The 26,136-nt window shown below is 35.3% G+C and overlaps 1 long non-coding RNA gene across 9 annotated transcripts in view; it reads right to left on the bottom strand.

Annotated features, from left to right (window-relative positions):
- Nucleotides 1-345: 345 nt before the first annotated feature.
- Nucleotides 346-26,136, bottom strand: part of LOC137859668 (uncharacterized) — a 124,871-nt gene continuing 99,080 nt past the window's right edge. For 6 of the 9 annotated variants that reach the window (XR_011098446.1, XR_011098445.1, XR_011098447.1 and 3 more), the window contains 4 exons: nt 18,794-18,855; nt 12,953-13,041; nt 6,544-6,682; nt 4,090-5,526 (listed from right to left, as the gene is read on the bottom strand). This is a non-coding gene — a long non-coding RNA (uncharacterized lncRNA). Of the gene's footprint in view, nt 566-655; nt 688-4,089; nt 5,527-6,543; nt 6,683-12,952; nt 13,042-18,793; nt 18,856-26,136 lie in introns of those variants that run through there. The other 3 variants (XR_011098452.1, XR_011098453.1, XR_011098451.1) reach the window with 2 other exon arrangements.

Raw genomic sequence — 26,136 nt, 5'->3', positions numbered from 1 at the left:
GGCAAGTCAATTACATTTAATGGGATCTGAGAAACTCCAAGGTGATACTGAGTTCTGGGTGACCTTCTCCACCTAGGGGTATGAACTGTGCAGCATAAACAAACATAACCCTGTATTTCCAGGGTATTTATATATATTAAGCAGTCTCGGAGCTTGTGTCACAAGTTGCCATTTCTAGATCTTTAAAATATCATTGCAGTAAACATTAGCGTTTTGTTTTTAAATTCCTCTTTGTTTCAAAGAGTAGTTGAAACAACAACAGTTGAAAAGCCTCCATCAAAATGGGAAAATACAGGTTTTAGATTAAATTAATTTCTTCACTGAAAGGATCTCATTTTTGGGAGATATATTTTTTTATTTTTCCTGCAAGGTCCAACAATGGAAACATTTTGCTTTTCAGAAAATAAACATAAATTATTTTCCACAGAAACATGGTGTCTGACCAGCTTTACTGAAACAGTGACTTCCTTATGAACTACCTACTTCTTCCCAAGATGACACATCTTGGCATCCATGCAGAGAACAAAGACAGTTTTGCTGCTTGTGCAGCAAACGACTTCACATCCTGTGAAAGGAACATTACAGTTAAACATTATGCTTTCCTTTCCTTTTTCATCATCCCCATACCTTTGCTTCTGTAGTAAGTTGACTTTACCTGTCAAGAGCACACCAGATGGGAGGCTGCCCCTGCAACAAATATATTTTGAGACACGGAGTAGTGATAGAAACTCTGAAAGCTATCATCAAAGCAATAGAATAATGTCCCACAGAGAGAAGGAGTTGCACAACCCACATTTTATCTCAGCAAGACTGCACAGCTAAATGTAGGGATCACTTTGAAAATGAAAAGAGGGTGGGAATTTGATAAGATACTGATATGATTTTATATCTCATTTCCTATAACATTTATTGAGCAAAAAAAAAGAATCTCAGAAACTCTCAAACTATTCATTTCAGGATTGGGCAGAATTGGAGAATCTTAGGGATAAGGTACTGTGCTATCAGCTGTGATAATATCAGTGGAGCCTCTGCAAAAGAAAAACAAGTTATGTGGTAAACAAAGGGGATCCCAGCAGAGCAAAATCTTACTGCAACATCTGTGTTTATCCTGTAGCTGATCTACTGGAGGCTTTTTCACAAGGAATGCACAAGGGAAAGTCTGGAAAACAGGGCAATATTCTAGTCCTTACTAGGCTGTGTTGCATATGCATACATGTTAACAGCACGGCACAGCAGTGAAGTTGCACAGTGAAACAGTTCGTGCTGAGTTCTTCATGCCTGTTGTGTGTTTGGGGGATTGCTCCAGACTGTATGTAGGCTGATCACTAGAACTTGATACCTATGAGGGATAGGAGAACATTAGCTGAGTTTTCAGTTCAGTTCCAGATAAGGTGGATATTCCAGCTTATTTTCATCCAAATAAAATTCAGCAACTGTGCTCTGAGATGACATCTCATTTCTTGTCAACTTCTGTGATCTCTTAATGACATCATCCTAGTCCAAACTGGTTAGGAACCTTCTGGAGGATGTGAGTTCTCAAGAGACAAATCACATCATTAAGAAGCAGGCTCCCACTGAACAGAGCTGAGATTTTTGGTCACCTAGAAATCCCCAAAAAATCCCACAAAACTTTGTTCTACGATATATAAAGACCTTCATCAGAAGGAAATATGCAGCAATTATAAATTATAAATCTAATGAGTTCTAATTCAAATTCATAGAATCATAGTATTATTTAGGTTGGAAAAGAGCTTCAAAGACCATCAAGACCAACCACCAACCTGACCTACCAAGTCCTATCGTTAACCCATTTCCCTTAGCACCACGTCCACAAATCTCTTAAACACTTCCCTCGGCAGTCCAATACAATGTTTGAAACCAGGTTGCATAGAATTTAGAAATTGGAAATAGCATCTTTTACTTGCTCTGTAATGAAAGTACACATGGAAGATGCAGGCAACACCCAGGACTTTTCAATTACAGATCTACAGATGACAAATACATCATTATTACTTCTTTTTATGAAATCTACCTCTGGTACTTTATGCTTAATGGATAATGAAATATAAAATCTAAGTCACTACTACAAAAAGTAGGACAAAAAAAGCCATATTACTCTGCTGCCTTATACCTAGTCTGGCTACAAGTCTATACATTTTTCTTGCCATATTAGAAGCTACAGATTTTAGTAAGCACAGTTTCAATATTTATCATGTGCATTTTGTCTCAGGGCTGTTAGTGTTTTTAGAGTAAAGCTTCTTGCATATATTTATAACTTAATTCCTTGCCAAGACCCTTCAGATCTTGGCCATGAGTGTTCAGTTCTTAAGATGCTTTTACTATTAAAAATACCTTTAATTTTTCAAATAATAATAATATATATTTTAATAAAATACATTAAAAATGCTTTCATTTCATGCTCCTGGGACTCAGGGAGAAGAAAGGGTAAAAGCTATGTTAGGCATTTTCTCCCTCCTGTTTCTAGCCTTTAACATGCTCGAAAATGCACCAGTAAATAAAGCGACCCACCTAAAATGTTTTAGCTATTGCTAAAATATATTTTTTTGTCCCCTCTGCACTAACCAACACTCATTTTAGTGATATTCTTGGAAAATTCAGCTAAGATATAACAGAAAATTAGTTCTTTTTATGCTATTTTACTAGATGAATTGCCCAGGAAATTCTGTGGTGAAGAACTCTTACCCTAGCATATTTTGAAACTTTATAGAACAAGCTTTGTACATACCTATTCATTTCCATGCTACACAAGCCCACAGTAAAATCAGTGTTAAGTCTTTATTCAGGCTTTTGCACTTCTGTACTGTGGCTGCAGGAAATAAGCCATTAAAAACAACACAAAAATATATAATATGTTCTATTATTAGTACTATTCATCAATACTATTACAAACAGCTCCTAGAGAATAAAATTAAATCAGTGTTGTTGTCTTATGTGTTATTCATAGGGATAACAAGGAACAGTCTTGGTCCAGGAAGTTCACATCTATGTAGGTAAGTCAGAGAAGAAATGGGGAAGGGTTGATTATATTGATTTCAGGTATAAAAAGGGCAGATCTGAAAACCATTTTTCATTTAAATCCTGTTGACTTTCATAGAAATTGGGATCATAAAAAAACCTGCCTCAGAATGTTTACCAAAAATCTGAATTCATCATGGTATTCATATCACCTCAATTTGTCATCTCATATGTTGTGTAATTTAAGGCAGACATTTAAACTTCCTTTATAGTCAATGCAGACGGAGCAGCATCTTAAGAGAGGAAGTCATACTGTTCATTTTTGGTACAGATTTGTGATGGGATAAATTGCTTTATGGATGATATGCCTGAGTATGATGCTATTTATGAATGTAAAAATATACGCAGGTTAAAATAAGCTAATTAAAATATTTCTCATGAGGGCTAAAAGGCTTTATAATTTTTTCATTTTCTGTGGTTTTACCTTTGTTTTCATTAAAGCTAGTTTGACAATATTTGTTAGTAATTTTTAAAAATGCATCCACTGTGAAATATATTTTAAAATATTCATGGGATTTATTCAATGAAGTCATCTAAGCCATAAGATCTTTAAACTCTAATCATCTATTTACATGTACAAGATATTATAAACTACCTAGTCTCATGAACTTGACTCTAGGAGTGACCTTGCATTTTAAAGAGGTATTTCAAGCTGATTTCCAACCTCTTGAGAAAGAACTCAGTCAAGCCTAAAGACTTTGGCTGTAGCACAGATTTCAGCAGATGCCAGCAGATGCCAGCCAGTGTACAAAGGTTAGGTCCCAAGTTATAGGTCAATGTAGTGTTTAAAATCACTGTAAAAGGAAATAGGATTTTAAATGATGGCTAAATCTTTTTGAAGATTGCACTTTTTGACGTCAGCCAATCTCTCCTCTGGCAGGGGCACCATTGGAGTTTTAGATCTTGGGCAACCACTGCTTCTCAGAACTGGTTGCCAAGTTCACAGCATGTGTTTCTCACCAGGACCTGCAGCTTGCTTCAAACGAACATAGGCTTCTATTTAGTAACTCCTTTCAAAATCGATACAACAAAGATTTGCTGTGGCACCAGACAGACTTTTGCAAACAACCTGGCATTTATTACTCATTTGGAAAACATTATCTTAGGATTCTTAAATCAGAAGAAAAACAAGAGGTAAAAACATTTTTGACGCTGCCTATCTCCTTGTCCCCTTCTCTAAAAGTTTCAGCTTCCCCTCTGTAACATTCACAATGTTTGCCCAGTTTCCTGACATGTTCTTTCTTTCATTCTGGGTTGCAGTCATTCTGTTTTCAGAGGTTCCATCCTCCTTGGCTGCCAAAGGCTAAAAATATGTCTGGTCACTCATCTTCTACCAGTGCATCCAAGATAATCCTATTCATATGCTGATGGTCCTTGAAAAGCTCTTCATTCCAACTTGGCAAAGCCTACAAAAGTTACCTAATTCCCTTCAATTCTGCTTTTCTGGAATAGAAGTTTTCCCTTAGTCCTGACAGAACCAAAGTAAATGGGTAAAATGAGCCAACACAGCAACTGACAATACAAAACATGAATGGGTAAAATTAACCATATCTATCTTTCACAAGAATAACATTAAAATTTAGCACCTCTCTCACAGCTACTCAAAAAAGATGCCGTTGGTTTAAAAATAATGAATTTTTAAATGTAGCAGCTTGGATTTTTTTTTTTTAATTATTTTTTTTTTTTTTTTTTTTTTTTTTAATATTCACATGGCAGGCATTCATGGTTACAAACAGGAGATTCAGACTCTGTCCTAGAGTGTTTTGGTCCAGTATGGTGCAGTGGGTGCATAGGGACAGAAATATTATATGAGAGCAAGAGAAAAAGAAATCTTGATACTGAAATATTAATTCCTGAATCCCACTGCTCAACATTTATCTTTCAATAAAGGAGAAAATTTTCTGGTGAAATGTGAGAGGGCCCTGAACACATCGTCCCTTTTCCCAGTGTTTTGGGGCACATGGCAGGGCTGCCCCTTCTCTCTGGATGAGCACCCACAGCAGTACAGCCAGCCCTGCCCATGGGAGCTGCTGGATGCTGAGGCTGTGTTGCAGCCCCCTCACCCAGTTTCAGCACCCACTGCGCTACAGCCACCCGCACCCTGCCCTGACAGGCTGTGTGCACAGAACAAAAACAGCTTAGCTTGCAAAAGACAAGAAAATATTGTGTAAAAATGCCATTAAGGATAGAGCTCTGAAGAAAAATAGCTATAGCACACCCATAACTAACCACAATCTCTTAGCTCTGATACATTATTACAGAAAGTGGCATTAAAAGACTCTATAGTATTAACAGAATTACATACTGAGCTGTCTAAGAGATCCAGATGGTTTCTTCCTAAAACACACACTCCTCAGTTTCTCTCTCATACATTGGCTTCCCTGCTAGCAGCTCAGGTCTGCAATGCTGTGAAAATCTGTAATGTGAGCTGCTGTTCCATTCATCCTTCCCGTGCCAGGGAGTGAGATGGTTTCAGAAAACATTGGAATCCTACAAAAATGAACACGGGCCATGAATTATTGAAGACAAGTATTAATATCTACAGAATAAATAATATATGTTGAGGCAAGTCTCAACATTTTCAAACTTCTTTTGTAACTTGACTCATTGCTCTTTGCATGCAAAATTATACTCATATAATCTGCATTACAATCAACTAAATACTATTTTTGAAAATCCAAATGCTTTTGGATCCAAATCCAAATCATTTTTTTTTAATATACTTAGCTCCACAGAATGCAATACAGCAGGAGGCATTACTTTTACTGGTGGACCAGAGATGGGTTTTCAACATCCCTAAAGTTTTAGACAGAGAAGATTTGAAAAACATTACAACTGGATCATTTAAATTTGAAAGGTAAAAAGAAATTGAAGATTAGCCACAGAACCATGACAGTCTGACTGAATTCTTTTATGGTGTGCAATAAATTCTATTGTAGTGATGGGTACCAGGGGACAGTAAGAAGATAAAAGGAAGTTAGAAAGATGGATCCATAGGATGTCAGGAAGTGATAAGGTTGAGCGATAGTACGTTTGCTGACAGTGACAGCTTTTGGATTTGTCATATACAGAACTAGAAGCATGACTATGTGACAGCTTCTCAATGCAGTCTTTGTGGCTCTTCATGGAGAAATAATCCTCTCAGAAACTACCATGGCTCTGGACTTAAACTTTTGGCAAAGATCCCAGAAAAGAAATTTTGGTAAGAGACTAAATTATGTTTTTTTTTTTGTTTGTTTGTTTTATTTTTTATTTTTTATATATATATTTTACCAGCAGATAAAAAATATCAATTTAGAAAGTGTGCCTGAGCAGCAGAAAAGGGAAGAAGTTCCATATATACTATATATACATATTTTTATCAGACTGATCTTCAAATGACATTATAACCTCTCTTTTCAAAAACGTGTCCTACATTTTGTCATGTAACTGCAGTTGCCTAAAAGGTGGAAAACAGACCACAAGCAAATTATTCCATACACAAATATCCTAGTGCATATGAATGACCTTAGAGCAGCAGCCTGGTTGAGGACTGTGATGGCAGAGGGTGTTTTTGCTTTTGGGTGTGAAACTTCTCAGATACTTCAGGTTAGCACTTAACAGAGGCTGTTTCCAGATACAACAGGTGTTTCTGGAGTGCGGTAATCTAAAAACAGGAAAAGAATAGTTATGTTTCCATCAGAAATAGAAATATAAACATTTTTTTAAGGATTTTTTAAAAAATCAGAGTTAACAGAGGCTTTTCATATTGTCTGTTTTAAAGTGAAGAATCTTATGAGAGCTCCAGCAGAGATTTTCCTGCTCCATGTCTGATAGACGAGACTTCCGAAAAAATGAGATTTCAGTGGTACTTGGATTAGACTAGATGCCTGAAGATACAGGCTTTACGGATTCATACCCTTTGAAAAGTCTAGAAATTCTAAATTGCTTTCACATACTTAGGTCCAAAGAAGACCAGATAATATGTCCACCACATATATGTGAACCACAAGTCAACATTTCTCAAGCAATCAGCATGCAAAGACTGTGCCAAAACTGTCTCAGAAGGCAATGAAAAGCCAATCTAAGGCTGCTCTGTTATCAAAAGGCACCGCCCCATCCTTCCTCTTGATCCTGGTTCCACGTAATTGGCCTTAATTTATTGCTAATATTACGTGGCCCACAGGGTAAATTCAGTCACTGTGTAAATTCACTACTCAAACAAAACCATTAATTTTTGGAGGTTACATTTTCAGTCCAATGATTCACTGCAAAACTGCTTGAATACTAATGCTTGCTTAAAGAAGGAGGAGGGAACTTGCAGCTGGAGGAGGTGAAGAAGTCAGATAACCCCTTGAGATGGTGAGGCCAGTTATGAAAACGCATCCTAATATTCTCAAAGAGTCCTTTATCCCTAACAGTAAAGCTTTGAAGTATTGCGCATAATAAAAAACAATTTCATATCCACAGAAGATTTCAATTAAATAATTTCTAAAGAATGAAAGATTTTAACACAATCATTACATCTTTCATTTAAAAAGCGGTAAAATAGTCTGCCCTGTAATCACCTCACATTTGAGCAAGCCGTAAATCATACAGCTGTATATTCCAATTCAGAAAGCATTTCAATTTTTATTTATCTATATTACAGTTAGGAAATATTATGAAAATGAGTAGCGTTTGATTGATTTTGGTGATTTTGTTTGCACAATGATTGTGTAGATTCCCTTTATGGTGATCAAAATAAACGGAAGTAAGGACCAAAATAATTTCCCGAAATATAGTGAAAAAAGTAAAAATAAGGTTTAAAGTAATATATTTACCTTCCAGCTTTAACTTTGGTATAGACAAAGTAAAATATGTTAGTTGCTCCATAATGCTTAAGATTTCTGTACTATGAAAGCAGCTTTGAAATATCAATTTTCTACTACCAAAGAAAAAATTAAAATGAACTTTTCTTTGTAGTCTAGTTAATGTAAACACAAAATGATTCCCTTCCTCCCCACTTTTAGTGACAGCTAACCTCGTTTCTGTTTTGTCTTCTCTTGAGTATATCTATATTATAAAATGATGAATTTTTAACTTATATTCTGTGGTGTAATGGTGAATTAAAAAAAAAAAAAAAAAAAAACGGAAAAATGTATTCAACTCCATGGTGTTCTAGGCTGGTCCACTTTTCTGTTGCTTGAATGAAATTATACAAATTCATTTACCAAACTTAACTTAGTCCTCAGTAATGTCACTACACTGTTTTGGCCCCATAAATCTGAAATTATTTTAAGTTACTAGAATTCAGAATTCAGTGCTCTTCAAATCTAGGCAGTTATCTCTATAATAACAGCTAATGTAGAATAAGCATTATGAGTAAAAGCTTAAATATACATACCTCACTTTGGTGCTGAGAAATAAAAGCTGCCTTACAATAATATTGAAATGAAAAATGAATGCAACAGCCAAAGTTGATTGGCTAAATTGCAGAAGAATATTCGGTATTCTGTATGCAGAGCTGCCATAGCACATGAGAATAGAACCCCATATAATTTAATCCAATTAAAGTAACTAGAATTTTATTCAGATTAATATAATTTCAAAGCCAATGTTATTATGTAAGTAAATTTATACATGTTTAGAATGTAGATTTATTCTGTTGTAATCCTTGCCAATTTATCAGACAGTAAATATATATATATATATATATTGGATTAGACTTGATGCCTGTATATATATATATATATATATAAGTATATATATAGAACAACATCCAAACCAGGACAAGTATTTTCTTATTGAAACCAAATGAAAAACAGCCTGCAAGAAATTTGGCCATTGCTTTCTGTATTGCCACATAATAAAACATATAGCACCAAAAATATATATATATATTTCAAAAGGTAAATTAAAACCCTTTTGATGTCTTCATACGGGAATTCGTTATTACGTTTTAACAAAGGCAGCAACATATCCCAGCATTGTTTAAAGTTTAGCCAGGTCTTTGAAATATGTGACCTCTGAAAATTGTCCTGACATTTTCCCGTTCCCATTTTGAAATACCTCTGCACTTTCTGATATGTTTTCTCTTGTGTTAAAATTAATGATCTAGTTCTGTAAAGATTTTCTTGTAACACAGACTAGTACAGTGATATAGATCTCCCTAAATCAAGATGAATGTTTTATAGCCTTTTTCTTCTAAGTCACAGATTCTTCTGAGAAGTTGCATGAATCTGGGACTTTTTAGTGACTAAGCAGAGTGGGCAGGTCCCCAATCACTGAAATCAAATCTGCATGTTTGATGTTCATAGTATATAAAAGCAAAGCACCCAAGAACTGGCAGCCAATTCAGAGATTCTGCTGTCTCTGTGATATACAGTATGTTACCTTCTTTAGAGTTATACCGGGAGTTTCTCAATACAAATTGCTAATTTGAATTACTCCGGTTAGTTTGCAACTTGGACTAACTGAATGGCTGGAACTCGAGTTTATGTTGGACTCCAACGGACAAACAGTGATACATGTATATCATATTTGTGCGTAGAGGAAAACAAACCTCTGCCCCTTCCCAACATAGGCATTTTCAGGTCTACATATACAAAGGGTAATGTATATAGCCCGTGTGTGTCTTTGTTTGTGTGTGGTCTGGTTTTTAGTTTCATTTGGTTTGTACACAGTTTTATTTTCAGTCTTTTCTGAAGAATTCCCACCTATAATGTGATTTTAAAGATCTGAATGTACTGCTGACCATTCCATCCTCATCTCTCCCAGCATCTTCAACTTGATCCTTATCCTCTGCAACTCAGTAGGAATCTATATATAAAAATGCATTTTAATGCACTTTGATACCTTGGAGTAAACTTTTCAGCCTTTTTTTTTTTTTTTTTTTTCTCTTACTGACTAACTTGTCAGTTCTGCCACAGAGGCTGTCGGGTGCTACATGAAGTAAATGCATTCTGTGAATTAATATTTATAAAGATGGGCAGTAGGATGTGATTTTCATGAAAGAGATTTCATGCCAAATACAAAGTATTTGTGTATTAAATTGACCATCATCAAAAGAAATAATGCATTGAAAGATGACCTTTACTTATTCATCTATGCCATCAGCCTTAATTCAGAAACCCAGCAATATCCTTTAGCAGGATAATTATATAGTTAACCTCACACACAAATCTTCAGTATAAAAATTAGGCATACGGACTGAATGATATTTCAACTTTCAGCTTCCATTCTACAGGATTTTGTTAGGCTAGCAAGAAGAACCAAAGAAATAGCTTGTAAATTCAAGGACATTATCCCGAGTCCTTGCTTGAATTCAAATCAAGACTAAAAAATCTGTGACAGAAATACCTCATGTTACTTGCTTCATTTTGCAAAAATCTGAATATCATACTTCAGAGGGCTCATAAGTGCTGTTTGTTCTTGTGCTGTAGAGAGCTTGAGATTGAGGTGTCATGGCAGTGGGTGAGCAATCTCATCTCCCATCTCCCAGTACACATTCAGGAGTCTGAGGATTCATCTTTGATGAAAGAAGGATGATTATGCTTCCCTACAGAAACACACTTACCTGAGAAAAGTGATCTAGAAGCAAACTTCCTTAAGAGTCCATAAATGTTGTAATATTTGAAGTTTCTGTCCTGCAATAAGGAGTTTGTTGCTTATAGAGTACCTCCTGAAGCACATTACGGCTTTTCCACATGCAGACCACCAAGGGCATTGTGAATGAGCTGCAGCAGAGGCTGTGCACTCAAGCAATCAGTATACGGATAAATGCTGTCAGTTTAAGGACTATTACTTCCCCAATGGCTTATTCAGGGTTATGTCAGTAGAACAGAAGTTCTTCAGTGGAAATCAAGGTGCTGTCATGATTTCTGATGTATTCAGACAAGCTAGCAAGTTGCAAAAAATAGCTTTAAATCATACCTATTTTCCATCCTTAGACCTGGTCAGGAATGAATGTGGATTTTTATTTATTTGGTTGTTGCTTGGCTTGTTGTTTTTTTTTTTTTTTTGGTTGGTTGGTTGGTTTTGTTTTGGAATTACAAATAAATGCATTAAAGTAAGTTTAAACATGTTCCCTAAAAATGGCAGACAATAGTCCTTCCTGAAAGGTTGCACTGACAGCCAGGGACTGGCAGAATGTAATTTGGATATATCCACGCAGAACATCATAGCAGCTGCTGCCTTGAGAAGATTTCCTTCCTTTCAAACTATGCCTAGATAATCTAGATAATCTTTCTCTAGTGCCCAGACTTGTTCAGTGATTTCCATTTCTGTGTCTGTGCCCTTCCTTCTTGTCCAAAAGAACATCCTTTGTGATGAGATTTGGAAATCATTCCAGAGGTGATGTTTCTAATTGCAGACTCACTATTTTCATATGTGTATATTGCTGCAATTTCTTTCATCTGCCTTTGCTCCTTAGTAGACTATAAGATGTTTAGTTTTAACTTACAAATTCTTAATGACATAGTTAAGGAGCACTGGCTAAACTTTAGCTACAGGCTCTAAGCTGATGCCTAGTGTAATGGCCTTTTCTCAATAGAAATGCTATAATTTCTCTTTTCTTATCACAGATTAACATCCTTCTGTAGCTGAACAATTAAAATCAATACAATGGTAATTTCACTGGTTATCATGTTCTTCTGATTATAAAAGACTTCATTTTGTGGAGCATTGGAAGAACGTGATAATCAATGCTAAGAACTCCCTAGGTATTAAACCAATTCCATGTTTTTCTGTAAGTAAACACAAACACATATTCATCTCACTCAACATGGATTCCATTGGATTCTATGGAGAGTCTGGGCTCCATCTGAAAAATGCAGCTGACTCTGTTTTCCTCATGTAGTTCTGCTTACTCTTACTTTCAGACAGCAGACTTAATGAGGGAAAAGAAATTACCTCAGAATTAGCTTCACAGGAAAAGCTAGCTCAAGAATTGATCAATTTGATTGTTTCAGAAAGTTCGTAAGTGTATCATTTTTCCTAGCTGACATATCCCTCAGAGAGATATTGTCTGTAATGGAGCAAGTTAAATTATTAATAGCTTTTTTAAATGGGCAGGCTTGTCACAATGTAAAATTGGTAAAATAGGTGAGCTATGGAATCTATGGAGGATCATCTATCACTGTGTACTAAGTAACCTTCATGTACATTCCCAAGTGTCTTTAAGGGCTTTTCATCTGCAACTTGTGATAAATGTGGGAGAGTTAATATCCATAAACTCATTTCTGAGGACAGAAAAAATATTACAAAACAGGAACAGGACAGTAGATAGAGAAACCTGTAGGGTTTCAGAAAAAGAAATATTTTTCCATGAGGAAAAAGAAGAGAGACTTAGTTGTAGCAATGTCATTGTAAGAGCGTTGTACCTGTTTCCTGCACAGCTTTTACGTTTATTCTAAGACTATTAAAATAAGTAAAGCATGTAAGAGGAAAATGGCTTTAATAGTTGAAGTCTGGGGACTTCCATCAGCCCATAAAATAAATAGGGACACAATTTGTTAAAAATATAACTGCTACTACTAGGATATTTATTGTCTGTGATCTTGTGGAATAAGTGTCTGTAGCATTAATTAATGCAACAACGTGTTGTTTGCCAAAGATTCATGCTCTTTTAAAGAGGGCCCTATAGGCATATTTGGAAAGGTTCCACAAATCACTGATTTATTCATTTTTTCTTACGGAAATAAAGGTAACCTGAGTGCTGACAATCATTGTTTTGCTAAATCAACTTATTTTCCAAATACAATGAAAGAGATTGAGGGCAATCAAGGCTGTAGGAACTAAAAACTGTCCACAAGACTTACAGTTATTCTTCTGCTCAAAAATCTGCATGCTTCTTTGCAATTTTTAATAGAAGACAAATAGAGTATTAACATTGTTATAAAGACATGTATTCTGCAAATTTAAGTTTTAGAAGCAGAGAGAAAGATTAGCTACTTACTGCTTTCGATTTTCTTGTTTATAACTTAAAAGGTTTCAGTTATCTAGTTAGACATCAGAAAGAATAACATGATATAGGCGATCAGTTACCTATAAGAACAAAAAAAATTAATATTACTCAGGATGTAAACTGTTTGTCTCAGTGGTTCAACTTTTGTCTGTAGGAAAATGATTGCATTTCAAACTTCTGATTTTTTTTTTCAGTGATTAAATACAAAAAAATGATTAAACCCAAAGAGAATCTTGCAACGTCAAGCCAACATGAACATTTTATTGTGCAAAAAAAAATCTACTTAGAACTTACAGATAATAATGCTAAGTCCACCAAAACACATATAGAAAAGATTTGCTAGCTAACAACTGTAAAGCCTCTACTCCTTGACTTTGGCTCATGTCCTGCTCTTTTTAGTCAACAGCATAGCAGAGAAAACCTGATTAAGACAGAAGCTGTTTGCACCCTGACGTTAAGTGCTTTGATATCATCCCAAACAGCTGTGGCAAGCTGAAATAATTAATTGGGGTCATCTGTTCACTCTCCAAAAAATCAAAATCTATTATTATCGTTAATAAACATACTTCTTTTATTCTTTATGGGCAGAACTTTTCTATTATCTTCTTTGCTCTTAGCCTGTTCTTCAGTCCCTATACAAGCAGGCCATTTTTGGTGGTGTTTTGTATCTTGTATTGCTGTTGCTCTCCCAGCTGTGCAAAGTAAATTACTGCCATTCCACCTGCTACATTTGGCTTGACAGTTCTCTTTTCCTGTGACTTCCAGAAATCAGAGGCAAGTTTTTACATGAAATTCATCCCAAAATCTATGAGGACCTGTTCTGCTGAAATCTCATGCAAAGCCTAAAGACAACGATTTTTTTATTTATTTTTTTTTGAGAGGTGCTATATTGCAACACCTACCTATCCATAAAGACATCTCACCTTTTTCTTCTGATAGATGGTGGCTCAAGAAACAACTTCAGCATTACTACTCTTGAAATATCAAGGATACCTACTTCCCCACATGTTCCACAATTTTGAAGTTGCTCCTCCAAAACAAATTCTCGACTGACTCTTTCCAGTACCATTTCTAACTGTTGGGTCTTATGCAATTAAATTTCTCTTTTTAAAAGACACTATAATAGCAAGAAAAAATCAGTTAATTATATATTTATTGTTTAGAGGATAACATTTTAATCTTTCCTTTCCCTACACTTCTAACAGTTCAGTCATGCTTATTTGCTACAAACTTCAGTTAATTTCTTAGCAAGGGCCACAGGGAAATTGAGGAGGTACCCTTCATTAGTCTCTCTTGTAATTATGTTTCTAACACTGCTGTCTAAAACAGCTCTCAGATGCCTTCAGCTCTGGGGCTGTTTTGAATCTTGTCACTGTCTCATTACCTGACATTTTTAGAAAACTGCTAAAACAGATAAAGTAGTTTAACATGGTGACTACAGCAGCATGTGTCCAGTAACTTCAGCTAGGAAGGGGTGTGAGGGAGTGCATTCAATAGTGTATCGGTCCCAGGCTGGATTTGGTTTCTTTGAATTTTGTGATATTCCTGCTAGTGGGTATAATCCATACAGATTCAACCATTCTTAATAACAATGCTTAACTCCATTGCAACCATCTTAAGGACCGTATGGCCTTGATTACACAGGCAGAGTCGAGGTATATTTGCTAATGTAACTGGAACAGCTAGTGTGCCCCTTAGCTGACAAATCAACTATTTTTCTGGTATTTGATATAATCTGAAGGAAAATACAGTATTTTTATTTTTAAAATTGGCACAAATTTCCAGTCTATGGAAATATCTGTTCATTCTCTATCATTCTTCTCTGTGTCTACCTTTTGAAAAGGGGTCTGTTCATGAGCAAAACCAATTTAGGAAGCATCAGGGCAGGAACGCCTGAAAACTATATGGTTTAATCAGGGTATGATATGTCTCTCAGGTAACCTTAGCCTACATGTATTCAGCTTTTACTTAGCAGTGCATGGTTTATGCTCTTTTACAGACATATCTCACTTTGGATCAGCAAGGCTCTGTTAAAAGGTGATTGAATTTATATTCATCACAGAAAGCAATTAACTAAAAGGAAAACATTATTAAGAACAAAGAGGAAAATACCAGGCGGGAAGCAGCAGAAACAGAAATAATGTGAATGCCCTGTTAAGTCCCTCAAGTCCTCTTGCCCACAGCTATACCTTATCTCTTTTTTTCCTGGGAACTGTGCTTAGTCTTCTCTTCTTGGCAAAATCTATGCTGGTGATTTTATCCTGATGTTACTGTATTAAAATTGAATGCCAAGAGCTTTACAGTTTGATAACATGTTGTGATATTGCTTTTAATCCCAAATGAAATAGCTGTAATAAACATTACATAAAGCAAAACAGCAAAGCAATTAGAAATTCTAGAAAACATAAAATAACATCACTTTGTGTTTTTTTTTTTTTTTCCTCTGATTTAGTCATCGGATTTCATTTTTCATTTTGTGCATTACAGTTTTTCTAAGTGTCTGTTTCTAGTCTTAGTGTTTTGCTATTTTCACAGCCACAAAAATCACAGGACTCATTACTCTCCCTGTTTTTTTTTGTTTTTTTTTTTTTTGCTTGCTTATTAATTCGGCCTGAACTAATCAAAAGGAATTCTACTGTAGCATTAGTTTAAGGATCAACATGGATCAAAAAGCATGGGTTTCCATTTTGAGGGAAAATTCTGTTACCAGAATAAAACTTACATATTTTTTTTTTTTTTTTAGAACCCAATCTACCAGTTTGAGTTAGAAACATCCAAAAACCTACAGCTTCTCAGTGAACCTGACATTTGAGAACATTAATACATGCAGTGGATTTCCTGGCTTTTCTACAAAACACTCCCACTGCAAACTTAAAACTCAGTGCCCTGAGGCATCCTATGATTAATCTTTTGGATCTTGTTTTGAATTCAGGAAGAGTTCATTATACCTCAAATCTTTTGAATAAATTTCCAAAAAGATTTTATTTAGGTGGAAAAGTTAATTAACATCTCAAAAGAGAAGTGGCCTTACTGGAAATAAATTACTTATATATGCAATTTAACATTGTCAGCTTCACAAGTTTTCTAATAAATCAGAAATATTTTATCATAATCATTAAAACATGCAGTTGAAAAAGTTGAAATATACTTTCAGATGAGGCAGAAAGATGTGCAATTTATTACTAGAAAAAAACATTTATGTTAAAGTTAAAATTTAGCTTCATATTGAAATGTTAATTAAAGCAGAATTTAATATTGATGACATTTTTAATGTAAGAAAAAAAAGGTGACTGTGAAATCCAAGTGTGAATGCAGCGTAAACACCCTTGTCCAGGCAAGGATTTACCTAAAATCAGAGGATTAAAGACCACTACCTCCTACCAGTGCCTGGGGCAACATACTCACTGGCCAGAACCACATTATATACCAAATTCACACCTGTAGATGTAACATTTCTGCCTTGCAACTGGATCAGGCCTTGCTGTAGTTCTTGCTCAGATAGCTCATCCATAAAACATTACACTTATGTGGATCTGCACTGAAGAAAAACATTTTATTCCAAGCACCTCCAGAAGAGTTTAAAACAAACACTGGTGTGTAATTTCAGCCAAGAGGACTATTTTAGTTCAGATAGGCATCATATTAAACACCGAATAATAAGACAAATTCCAAAAATATTGTCTTCAGCTGACATCTTCAGCTGTCTAGCCAGTACCAATGGAAGGAGAAAGACTGTCATCTTCCAGCTGCCAAAGGCACAGTGCAGGTATATTTGCCAATAAATCATATGCTCAGCTCATCACAAGTCTCAGCACTAGACTCTCTTGAATCTGCAAAAAGACTCAGTAAAGCCTACAAATAAATCCCAAGCATTATACATCTGAGCAGGGGAGAACCCGGCAGCTGGAGGTCCTTATCAGGACTTCCACTTGACTTCACACATCACATTTGGTACTCCTCTCTTTGGAAAATCATTACCATCATGAATATCCTCATTGTTATCACCTGTGATGCAAAAATCCAAACAAAGGCTCCAGATGCACTGGATTTTATTTTTGGTAGTTTTTGTTACGCACATGGATGTTAATTTTTTTTAAAGTATTGTTTTCAAAATACCTTTAGTTGATGCTCAGTTGCCATTAAAATAAATAGAAAAGAGATTCCAAATCAAATAGGCAACATTACTCAAGTAATTTTGGAAAGGCATAGGCTTGTGTATACCAGCATCTGTAGCTGCAATTGTTTTAAAGAGACAATGAAAAGAGTGCAATGAAAAATGTGTATGACAGAACAGCTTCACGATGAAACAGTATGCTAGTTTTTCACCTACTGCACTCAGTTTGGAGTTTAAAGGATTTTGAAATCGGGAAAATTAAGAACTCTTCCATCTGGATATGAAAGGCCAATAGGAAATAACAGTCTTCCAATTACCTTAAATAGTTTTCATTTACTATCCAAAGATTACATTTGTCACTTCCTTCATAACCACTACAAATGGGGGGCTTCTCTCTAAGTATGACTGGGTACTAGAAAGGTCAAGGTGTGGAACAAAGACATACAATATCAGGTTGTGACTGCCAGGACAAGTACTGGAGGCACTTCTGTCATACTGCTACACTGAATGTGAAAGACATTAATCAGCTGTCCTTGCTTTGGGGTACACTAGGGAAGAATGTGCTGATATTCTGAGAACAGCTAACATTCTCTATAATATTGTATATGTTCATCAAAAAAGGTAGTTAAGCTATTTTTCAAATTATAATAACAATAAAAATACAATGGAAGACCTGGAGTAATGAGTGCCATATGTTGCTTGAGTTAATAAGATTTAGTAAATTGTGGATTAAAGCTCTGGAATTCTTTCAATGTAAAAGCACTTGCTACTCTGTGATTTGTGCCCTGACAGTGTCAAAACGGACTCCATGCAAAAACACTTGATTAAAAGACATTAATAGTAGATTATATGGAAGTTAATTTGTGAACTATTGCCTGAAATGTGTGCCACTGAGCTGTTAATATTACTTTAAACAGAAGCATCAAGAAAGCATGCAGAAAATTATATGTATATTAATGTATAATATAAAATATTCATTAACATACATTAAAGTAAGATAGCATCCAATTAATGTTTAACCTTTAAATGACTAACTAATCTCATTAATATAGTCAACATTTGCTGATAAATAACAGAAATTAACTGCAGTTATTTCCTCTTCCATGTTTAGGAACAGCTGTGAAATCATTGTAAACACAGAAATTTTAATAGGTAGATTTTTCACTGTGTTTTTAAATGGATATTTCTAAGATGTCTTCATGAAGAAGCTAAGAGCAGCAGTTGCCTGGAAGTACAGGAAATGAGCCCAGCTGAGCAGCACAGATGTAGGAAGTTCCCTTTTAATAAATATTTATTACCTTGTTATTTGTGAGGCCTGGAGCCAAAGATATGGCTTAGCTCTTATAAAAGCAAATTGGTTTTCATACTTTCCGGCTTCTATATATTTAATAACAATGTTTTACCTATTTTTCTGCCTGTGCTTCAGTTGTGGTACATTTCCACATGATTGAAGCCCCATGACCTTTCAGCAGAGTCCAGTCCAAACAGAGGCATGAGGCAAAATTTAATAGGCCTAATCACAATGTAGATGAGACTCGTTCCTGTTGCTGTTTGTTAGTGATTATCAAAAAAATATGCCAGAAGTCCATTTAAAATCTTGTTTGGTCAGGAATTTGAAAATCAGCCATAGAATGAAGTTGATATTGAAACAGTGTATCGCAGCTCAGCTTAATGAGGTTTCATAAATAGTATGTTCCATGTAAAGACCTAATGATTACCTTTTTCAGTAGCAGCTCTGGCCATCTGGTGAACTGATATCTTTTAAGAGGAATGGTTGAATCTAAGGGTGATGGAAAACTAGATTCAGTATCAAGCACTAAAAGAATCTTTACAAACCAACAGCTTCACAAAGCACATTCCATTTTTCATTCACTGTGTCCTAGGAGATGAACCACCTTAGGCAAGAGCCATAAAACTAAAGCAATTTCACTTTTTTTTTTTTCCTTCTCAAAAATGCTGACTTGGTAAAAGAGAGGAGATGGGAAAAAAAAAAAAATCACAATTCAAAACACTTTGTGATTATTCCTGTCTTCTAATTATCCCTAAAACTTCTTTAACTTCTTGATGTTCATTGTATGCCTTCAAAAAAAAAAAAAAAAAATCCTTGTTAAAGCCTGCATACTGTTTTATTCTAGGGAGCAAACAAAGAAGCAAAATCTGCTTAGATGGATCCAAAATTAGATGAAATCAAAAATTAATGTTAAAAATTGACCTAATTTACTATGATTTAAATACACCCAGCCATTTCATTATCCCCAGTGGTGAAAGTAATATCCTGCTTCACTCTAGATGGAATTAATTCCCACATAGCCTGGGATCTTTGAATATACTATGCCAAATGCAAAAGGAGAAGGATGATTGTTGTTGTGTCACATAAGAATAGAGGGATAGGGAAATATTCATTTTCCATCAAAATGTGTTTCTTCTGGTGAAATAAATAAAAAAAATCTTCAAGATTAAGCTCTTGATACATCAACCTTTTCAATAAAAACAGAACTACAAATAAGTAATTCATGTCACTGACTTCAGTGGAATTGTTAGTTGCCTGAATTAATCTGTGCGTGTGCTTATATGTTTTTTTTTTGTTGTTGTTTTTTTTTTTTTTTTTAGAGCAAGTCTCAAAGATTTTGACTTCTTTGTGTAAAGAAAAACTGGATTAGTTTATATACCCATGTTCCTTTCAAAATATATGTCTATTAAGACATTTAAATTAAACATGATCAGTCAACTCTGATTTAAACCTCAGCATTTGTAGAGTTTTAATTATAGTACAGCATGGAAACCCACAAAAATTTTGTTAAAGTTGCAGTTTTCATTGGCGTCTAAAACTTTGTGATGTGCTCCTCTCCTTGCATGAACCCCGCAGGAAAGTAAAACATATTTGATTAAACAAATATCATTGTCCCGTTATTGATCTCTCATGTAAGACAGAGTGGAACCTTTCTTATATTTTAGCAAAATCTGTTTACTTCTTCCAGTAGAAGAATATATTGTGCATCTCTACAATCTCATCAGTTCCAAAGATGAAACTCAGGAGGCTATAGCAACGTTTAAAGAAACAAAAAGAAAATATATTTCTCAGAAAACTCCATCTTCAACTTGTTACAAGCCTAGACAAGGACTTGTAATTTGTGAAAAACACTGGAGTGCTGTCTGAAAGTGTGCTTCTTATGATCATCTGCTGCATGTTTCCAAACACTTACTAGAAGTATTTCACTTTCATCTGGGAAGCAATTACTAATAAGTCATGGACTGGCAGGGAGAAAGGGGGACTTATCTTTTATGTCATTTGTTCTCCAGCAGTTACAGCAAAGAAACCCAGATATACAACAAAAAGTAAAGATCTATTATTTCTATTGGAAATAAAAACCAGAAACAATAAGATAGGTTTTGAGTGACTATTGATAATATTTCAAAATACAATGAAAACTCATTAACATGGGAATGCTGCTATGTGATACCAAGAAATTGTTCAGGGAGAACAAATGCTCTAAGGCAGTGGACAAAGATGGGCTATCAAGTTAGCAATGGATGGAGATAAGTCTCTTACACAAGCACATAAATTGCTATTGTTTTCTACCTTCTAGTCTCAGTTCTAGAGTTGGAATTAGCTTCAAAAACAATTTATTAGAACTTGTATGGAAAGACCAAGATTTCAGCAAAGGGATACAAGCAGAACAAGGACGGCTTTTTCAAAACTTCTTTGTGTGCAATGAGCCTTTGGCTAAATTAAGTTGTTTACAAGTATAAGTCACTTTAATCAGCAACTTCTACAGCTTTCTAAAAGCAGGGCACTCATAAATACTCGTAAATGTCTGATATAATTGGGTTTATTGTTTTGACATAGAGAAGAGAGGAAACGGAGCCCAGCTATCCAATCTATGTGTCTATTACACAAACACAGCCAGAGAGGTTATTACAGTAAGTCTTTTTCACAAAAAGAAGCATTCAACACAGCTTAAAGCTATAACTGGAGCTAAAACCTTTGTCATATCCCTTGCCTGAGGTGCATCGGTTTTCAATGAGTAAAGTTTCATTAACTTCACTGCCTGTTTTAATCGGAACAAGGGCTTCTAAGAATATAGCACATCTCTGGGTATGACGTGGATCTCACTGAAAACATGTATGCAATTCTTAAATATTGCACCACATCTAAAAAAATATGAAAATGCCAGTACCCTTCAGCCCAGGAGCAAGAGGCAATTTAACCTCGCCCATACAACCATATCTCTGCTGCTATTGCGTCCTTGTATCTATACCAGCCATTCTGGTGCCAAAGCACAGACCAAGCAGAGCCAATAAAAACCTGGTACAACAATAAGAGATTTTTGTACTCGCTGTTTTCACATTGGTATAATTTCACTGACATTAATGTAATTACCTCTGATTTACTATGGAAAAAGGATACAGAATTGCATGCCAAAGATAGAGAGGTAGTCTCCAAATTACAATATAATCCTTTCAAACAAAGCAAAAGAAAGCAAAAAATGAAGCAAAAGGCAAAAGAAAGCAAAAGGCTTTCTTTACACATTTGCGACTCTACGCTTTAATGTTATCTTAAAAATATTTATGATATTCATTAAAAGCCATATAATATTTGAGATTCAATTGTTTAACAACATTAAAACTCCATTTTAACATATGTTATATAATTTCATAATGGTTTCTTAACATACCAGCTCCAAACCATGCATTTTTAAAATTTAAAGGCAATAATGTGTTTTCCTTCATGGGGTCAGACGGGTTACCAAATGTAATTTTCCAGACCCATCTAAAACATCATTAATTCTGTTGTTTGCACCAAACTAAACTGAGTTATCAGAGAGACTTTTTTTTTTTTAACATATGGCAAATCCTTTAGACTTTCTCATCCACTGTCCTGAAATGAACTTCTCAAATTGACAAAATCAATTAAATTAAAACAAGAATTCATATTGGGAAAACATGTTAAAAATCATAAATTAGGTAAATATTCCATAATGCTAATAGTGTCATTAAACAGTATTAATCACTAATTTGTCTTATGGTATGCAACAGGGAACTTATTTTGCCAGATTGCAAAACAGCAGCCATTTTGCCATCTTCTTTCATTCTACATTTACAGAAATTCGCTGCCCAATTTACCCACAGGTTCTGCTGAAAAGCTAGTGGAATTCTTCATTAGAGACCAGATCTAATGTGGTTTATGTCTTCAGATGAAATAGATGGAGAAATATTGACAGATTTGCCCTGTTTCTTTTCTGCCAGCAGCTTAAAAAAAAAAAAATACATTTTCTGATTACTCTGGCATCTTGTATTGCACCATTTTAAAAGGGTTTTGAAGGGTCTGTTACTGCAAAGCGTTGTTCCTGCAATAGCAAAACAAAATATAGTTCTTCCTCCCTTTTTTATTGTTAACAGTGCAAAAGGAACAAAATTTAGCAAACTTATTTCAGTCAAACGTTTCAGCGAAGAAACCCTTCCAAAGGGATTCCCTTGCCCTGAAAAGAAATCAGCAGAGACCTTTACATGATACTCACATGATACTCCAACCAGGTCCCACAACCCCACGATTTTCTATGCAGGAGGTAGGTTACCCCTGCTAGGATAGCAACATTTTACAAATTGAGTTGCAGTGTTATTAGAGAGCAGAATTTGTGGTTCTTCCCAAGGCAGATCCTTCAATGCCCTTAGTGACACTTTTTCTGGATAAATTAGATGGATGTAATTGAACAACATCTATGACAGAAATAGTTAGCAGTGGGATTATGAATTCTGAAAAATGGCTATATATCTGCATACTAATGTTAATCAGTACATTACCAATTAACACACAGCCACTTAGACAATTTTACTAAACTGACAAGGTGGAGGAGGCAAAGAAAACTCATGAGCAGCCAGTATAAGGAAACAACTGGCAGAGACCACTTCTGTGGAGGAGGTTTCAAGGGAATGAAAAAGCACTGAGTTAAGCAGTAATTATTATTGCTTTTAGGATCACAGAAATATCAATTAGAATGGATCCCTGGAGATCATCTGCTCTGACTTTTCACTAGAAATGGGAGTATTGCAAAGGGCAGATCATGTCAACCATGTCTTTTTCTACTCACGTCTTAAAAAACACCATGGGTGGGATTCCACAACTTTTCTAGGAAATTTTCTTGTGGTACCACACCATCCTATTAGTAAAAAGATTTACGTTCATCCTTAACATCCCAATTTGCAATTTACTGCTGCTGCCCTGTGCTGTACCATCTGCCACAGAAAAGTTTATCTTCGGTGCCTTCAGCACTCCCCTTCAAACAACCGGAGGCTGCTAAGTCTCTTCTTCAGTGTAAAAACTTGCTCTAGGACCCTGATCTCTGCAGCACCTTCTGTGGTTTCCTGAAATCCTTCCACAGTATATGTACTGTCAGGTGGTGAGGGCTAACAACTTCCCTCAGTCCTCTTGTCATGTTCATCCTAGCCCAGCCACACCTGCACTTTCTATTATTTACAGTGAGTACACTGTTGGGTCATGCTTGGCTCAATAGCCATCATAAACCTCATGTCTTTTTCAGCAGGATTGTTCCCATCCTATACTGGTGGTATGGGATGGCTTGCTCCAACTTGGATGAAAAACAATACTCACTGAATGTCCCAACGTTCTCATTAGACCAATTCTCAAGAGCCCTCTAAATCAAAGCTCAACCATTTTGTGTCATTTATTCTTCTTTTACTATCATCCACAAATTTATAGAGGATACACTATGTTTTTCTGACTGTAAATATGCTGCAATACACAGTTAGAAATAAAAACAGTGCCTTGTTTCTCAATTATCCTTGTCACTGTTACAGAGGGCATTGTCTTGCAGTCAGAATCCAAGTCACGTCTGCTGAGATGATCACAGCTGTGTCGAGATTTCCTCTCAGTATCAAGCCCATAGGCATAGTAGACATTAAGTCCAAGACATGACAGCATTGACTGACAGTTTTCAAATATTTTACTTATGACTTTTTAGTTTAAAAGGTAGCCTTAGCAAAATTAAAAGTGAAACTAAAAGTTTCATGAACTTCTTTCATTTTGTTTATATAATTCATTCAAGAAGTAACAAATCCTTAAAATCTAACATCTACATTTCAGTATCTTCTAAACAAAATATTTTGATTTCAGCTTAAAGCCATGTTCTAATTTAGAAAATGATGAAATTAAGATAGTCAAAATTTAAATGTCTGTTCATTTGAAAAATGATTTCTTGCTTTTTAAAATAAAATATCTGCAAACTGATGAATTCACTATTGATACAGATGCAGTCATGACCCAAAATTAAATACCTATTGAGGTACACTTTAATGTTCCATAAGGTGTCTTAAGACTAAGAAAAATCTTTTATATCCTCTACCATCTCTCCTGTGAATGTGAATTTTATAAGTCTGAGTATGACTAAATATAAGATGACAATGTAATGCCATTTTTTTCTCTAAATTATAACAATCTTTCTCAACTTCATAGTAGTTTTCCATTATGATTTCACTGATTCTGTACTAGTGTCCATCAAACATTGTTTTCATGAGGATTTCATGGCAACTAATGCTTGGTAAGGCGTGTCACCAAGGATTCTCAAGAAGCAGAAATCCAGGTGCAAAAGACAAAAGCAGTGACTACCCTCGGGACACTGGAGCTCAGCTCTGTGCCAGTGCCCCATACTTCACAGGTATCCCAGTTTTATTTCTGCACACAGCCTCTACCTGGTGGATCACAAAACTGCCAGTTTTGAAACTAGGTAAATTTCATTCTACTTCTGGATGGGATTATTGCAGTCTTGCTTTCTGTATTGAAGGGATGGTCTAATCCAGAGTGCAGTTTGACTCACGAATAAGAAATAAAACAAGACAGACACAGTCCTGAAGAGTAACAACCATGATTACTTTAATGGAGTAACTCCAATAAATGTATTCAGTGGAGATATTTAATTGAACTCTTAGGATTTTTCTGAATTTGGAAGCTTACCAAAATAGCTTGTTAAGAATAATTACCATGCTAGGCTCTCTAACTCAGATTTAAAGTGTCTTTTTCCTATTTAGTATAACCTATGCTGGAACTATGCCTGAAGAGCTGTTTTGGAAGATATCTGAGTGAAGAAAAGTCTGCAGAATTATGAAAGAGCCACACAACATAATACACAAAAACCAGGCAAAGAACATCCAGTCCAGAAAATATACCAATTTTGAATTCATCTATATCAAAATAGAGAGTCAAATACAACTAACTTGTGCACAATAAATTGTGAGTTTAAAGAAAAACTGAGAAGTAGCATCTCACCTCAGATCTCAAGAATTTCTTAAAGTCTCTGAAATTTGGTTTAACTACATTTACAAGACATCACTAATAATTGACAATTATCTTAAGATGGCAGGGATTGCACTTTATCTACAACTCCTTTCATTCACTTTGGCTATTAAAGTTAATTTGGCATGTGTTAATTCAAATACCTTAAACGAGTTTATACTGGGGAAAAAAAAAAAAAAATCAGTGTGCCATTTATAGATCATTCTTACCTAAGGCAGTTCTATAACAGTGAAAAAATGGTTTATGTAGAACCTATCCCTCAATGTCTCCTGGAGACAGAATAGCAGGAGACATTGCTGGTTCATATTCAGGTGGAAGCCTTAGCATAGAGGGAATTATTTTTACCTACAATGTCTAAGAATTTTGGTCTCTTGTTACGGATTCACATGCACCTTGTAAAGATTTTGAGTTTTCAGTCACTGCTATTGTTTTTATTAATGCTTTTTACAGTTTGGGAAGTTTTATAAAATTTTAAAGAGAGAAGTAAATGAAACGTGTGTGGCTCACTACGTCAGTTCAGGGCAGTAACACATGCCAGGTTTAGTCAGATAATTGCATTTTACTTGACTGCAGTACATCGTGTCCTGTCACTACACATTACATGCCATTATACACACAGTTGAATTTGATGTTCTAGAGGAGACTAACTGATCTAGTTTTACAAGAAGGTAAATTGATTTATCTAGCATGGTTCACAAAATTAAGTCTGGAAGCATATGTCCCTTTCTATGGGTAGTTACTAGATTACATATG

The sequence above is a fragment of the Anas acuta genome, chromosome 7 (assembly GCF_963932015.1).
Source record: "Anas acuta chromosome 7, bAnaAcu1.1, whole genome shotgun sequence".
In the NCBI taxonomy this organism is placed as follows: domain Eukaryota; kingdom Metazoa; phylum Chordata; class Aves; order Anseriformes; family Anatidae; genus Anas; species Anas acuta.
Note: the sequence above shows the minus strand (reverse complement) of the source record. Positions and strands in the feature narration are given on the sequence as shown.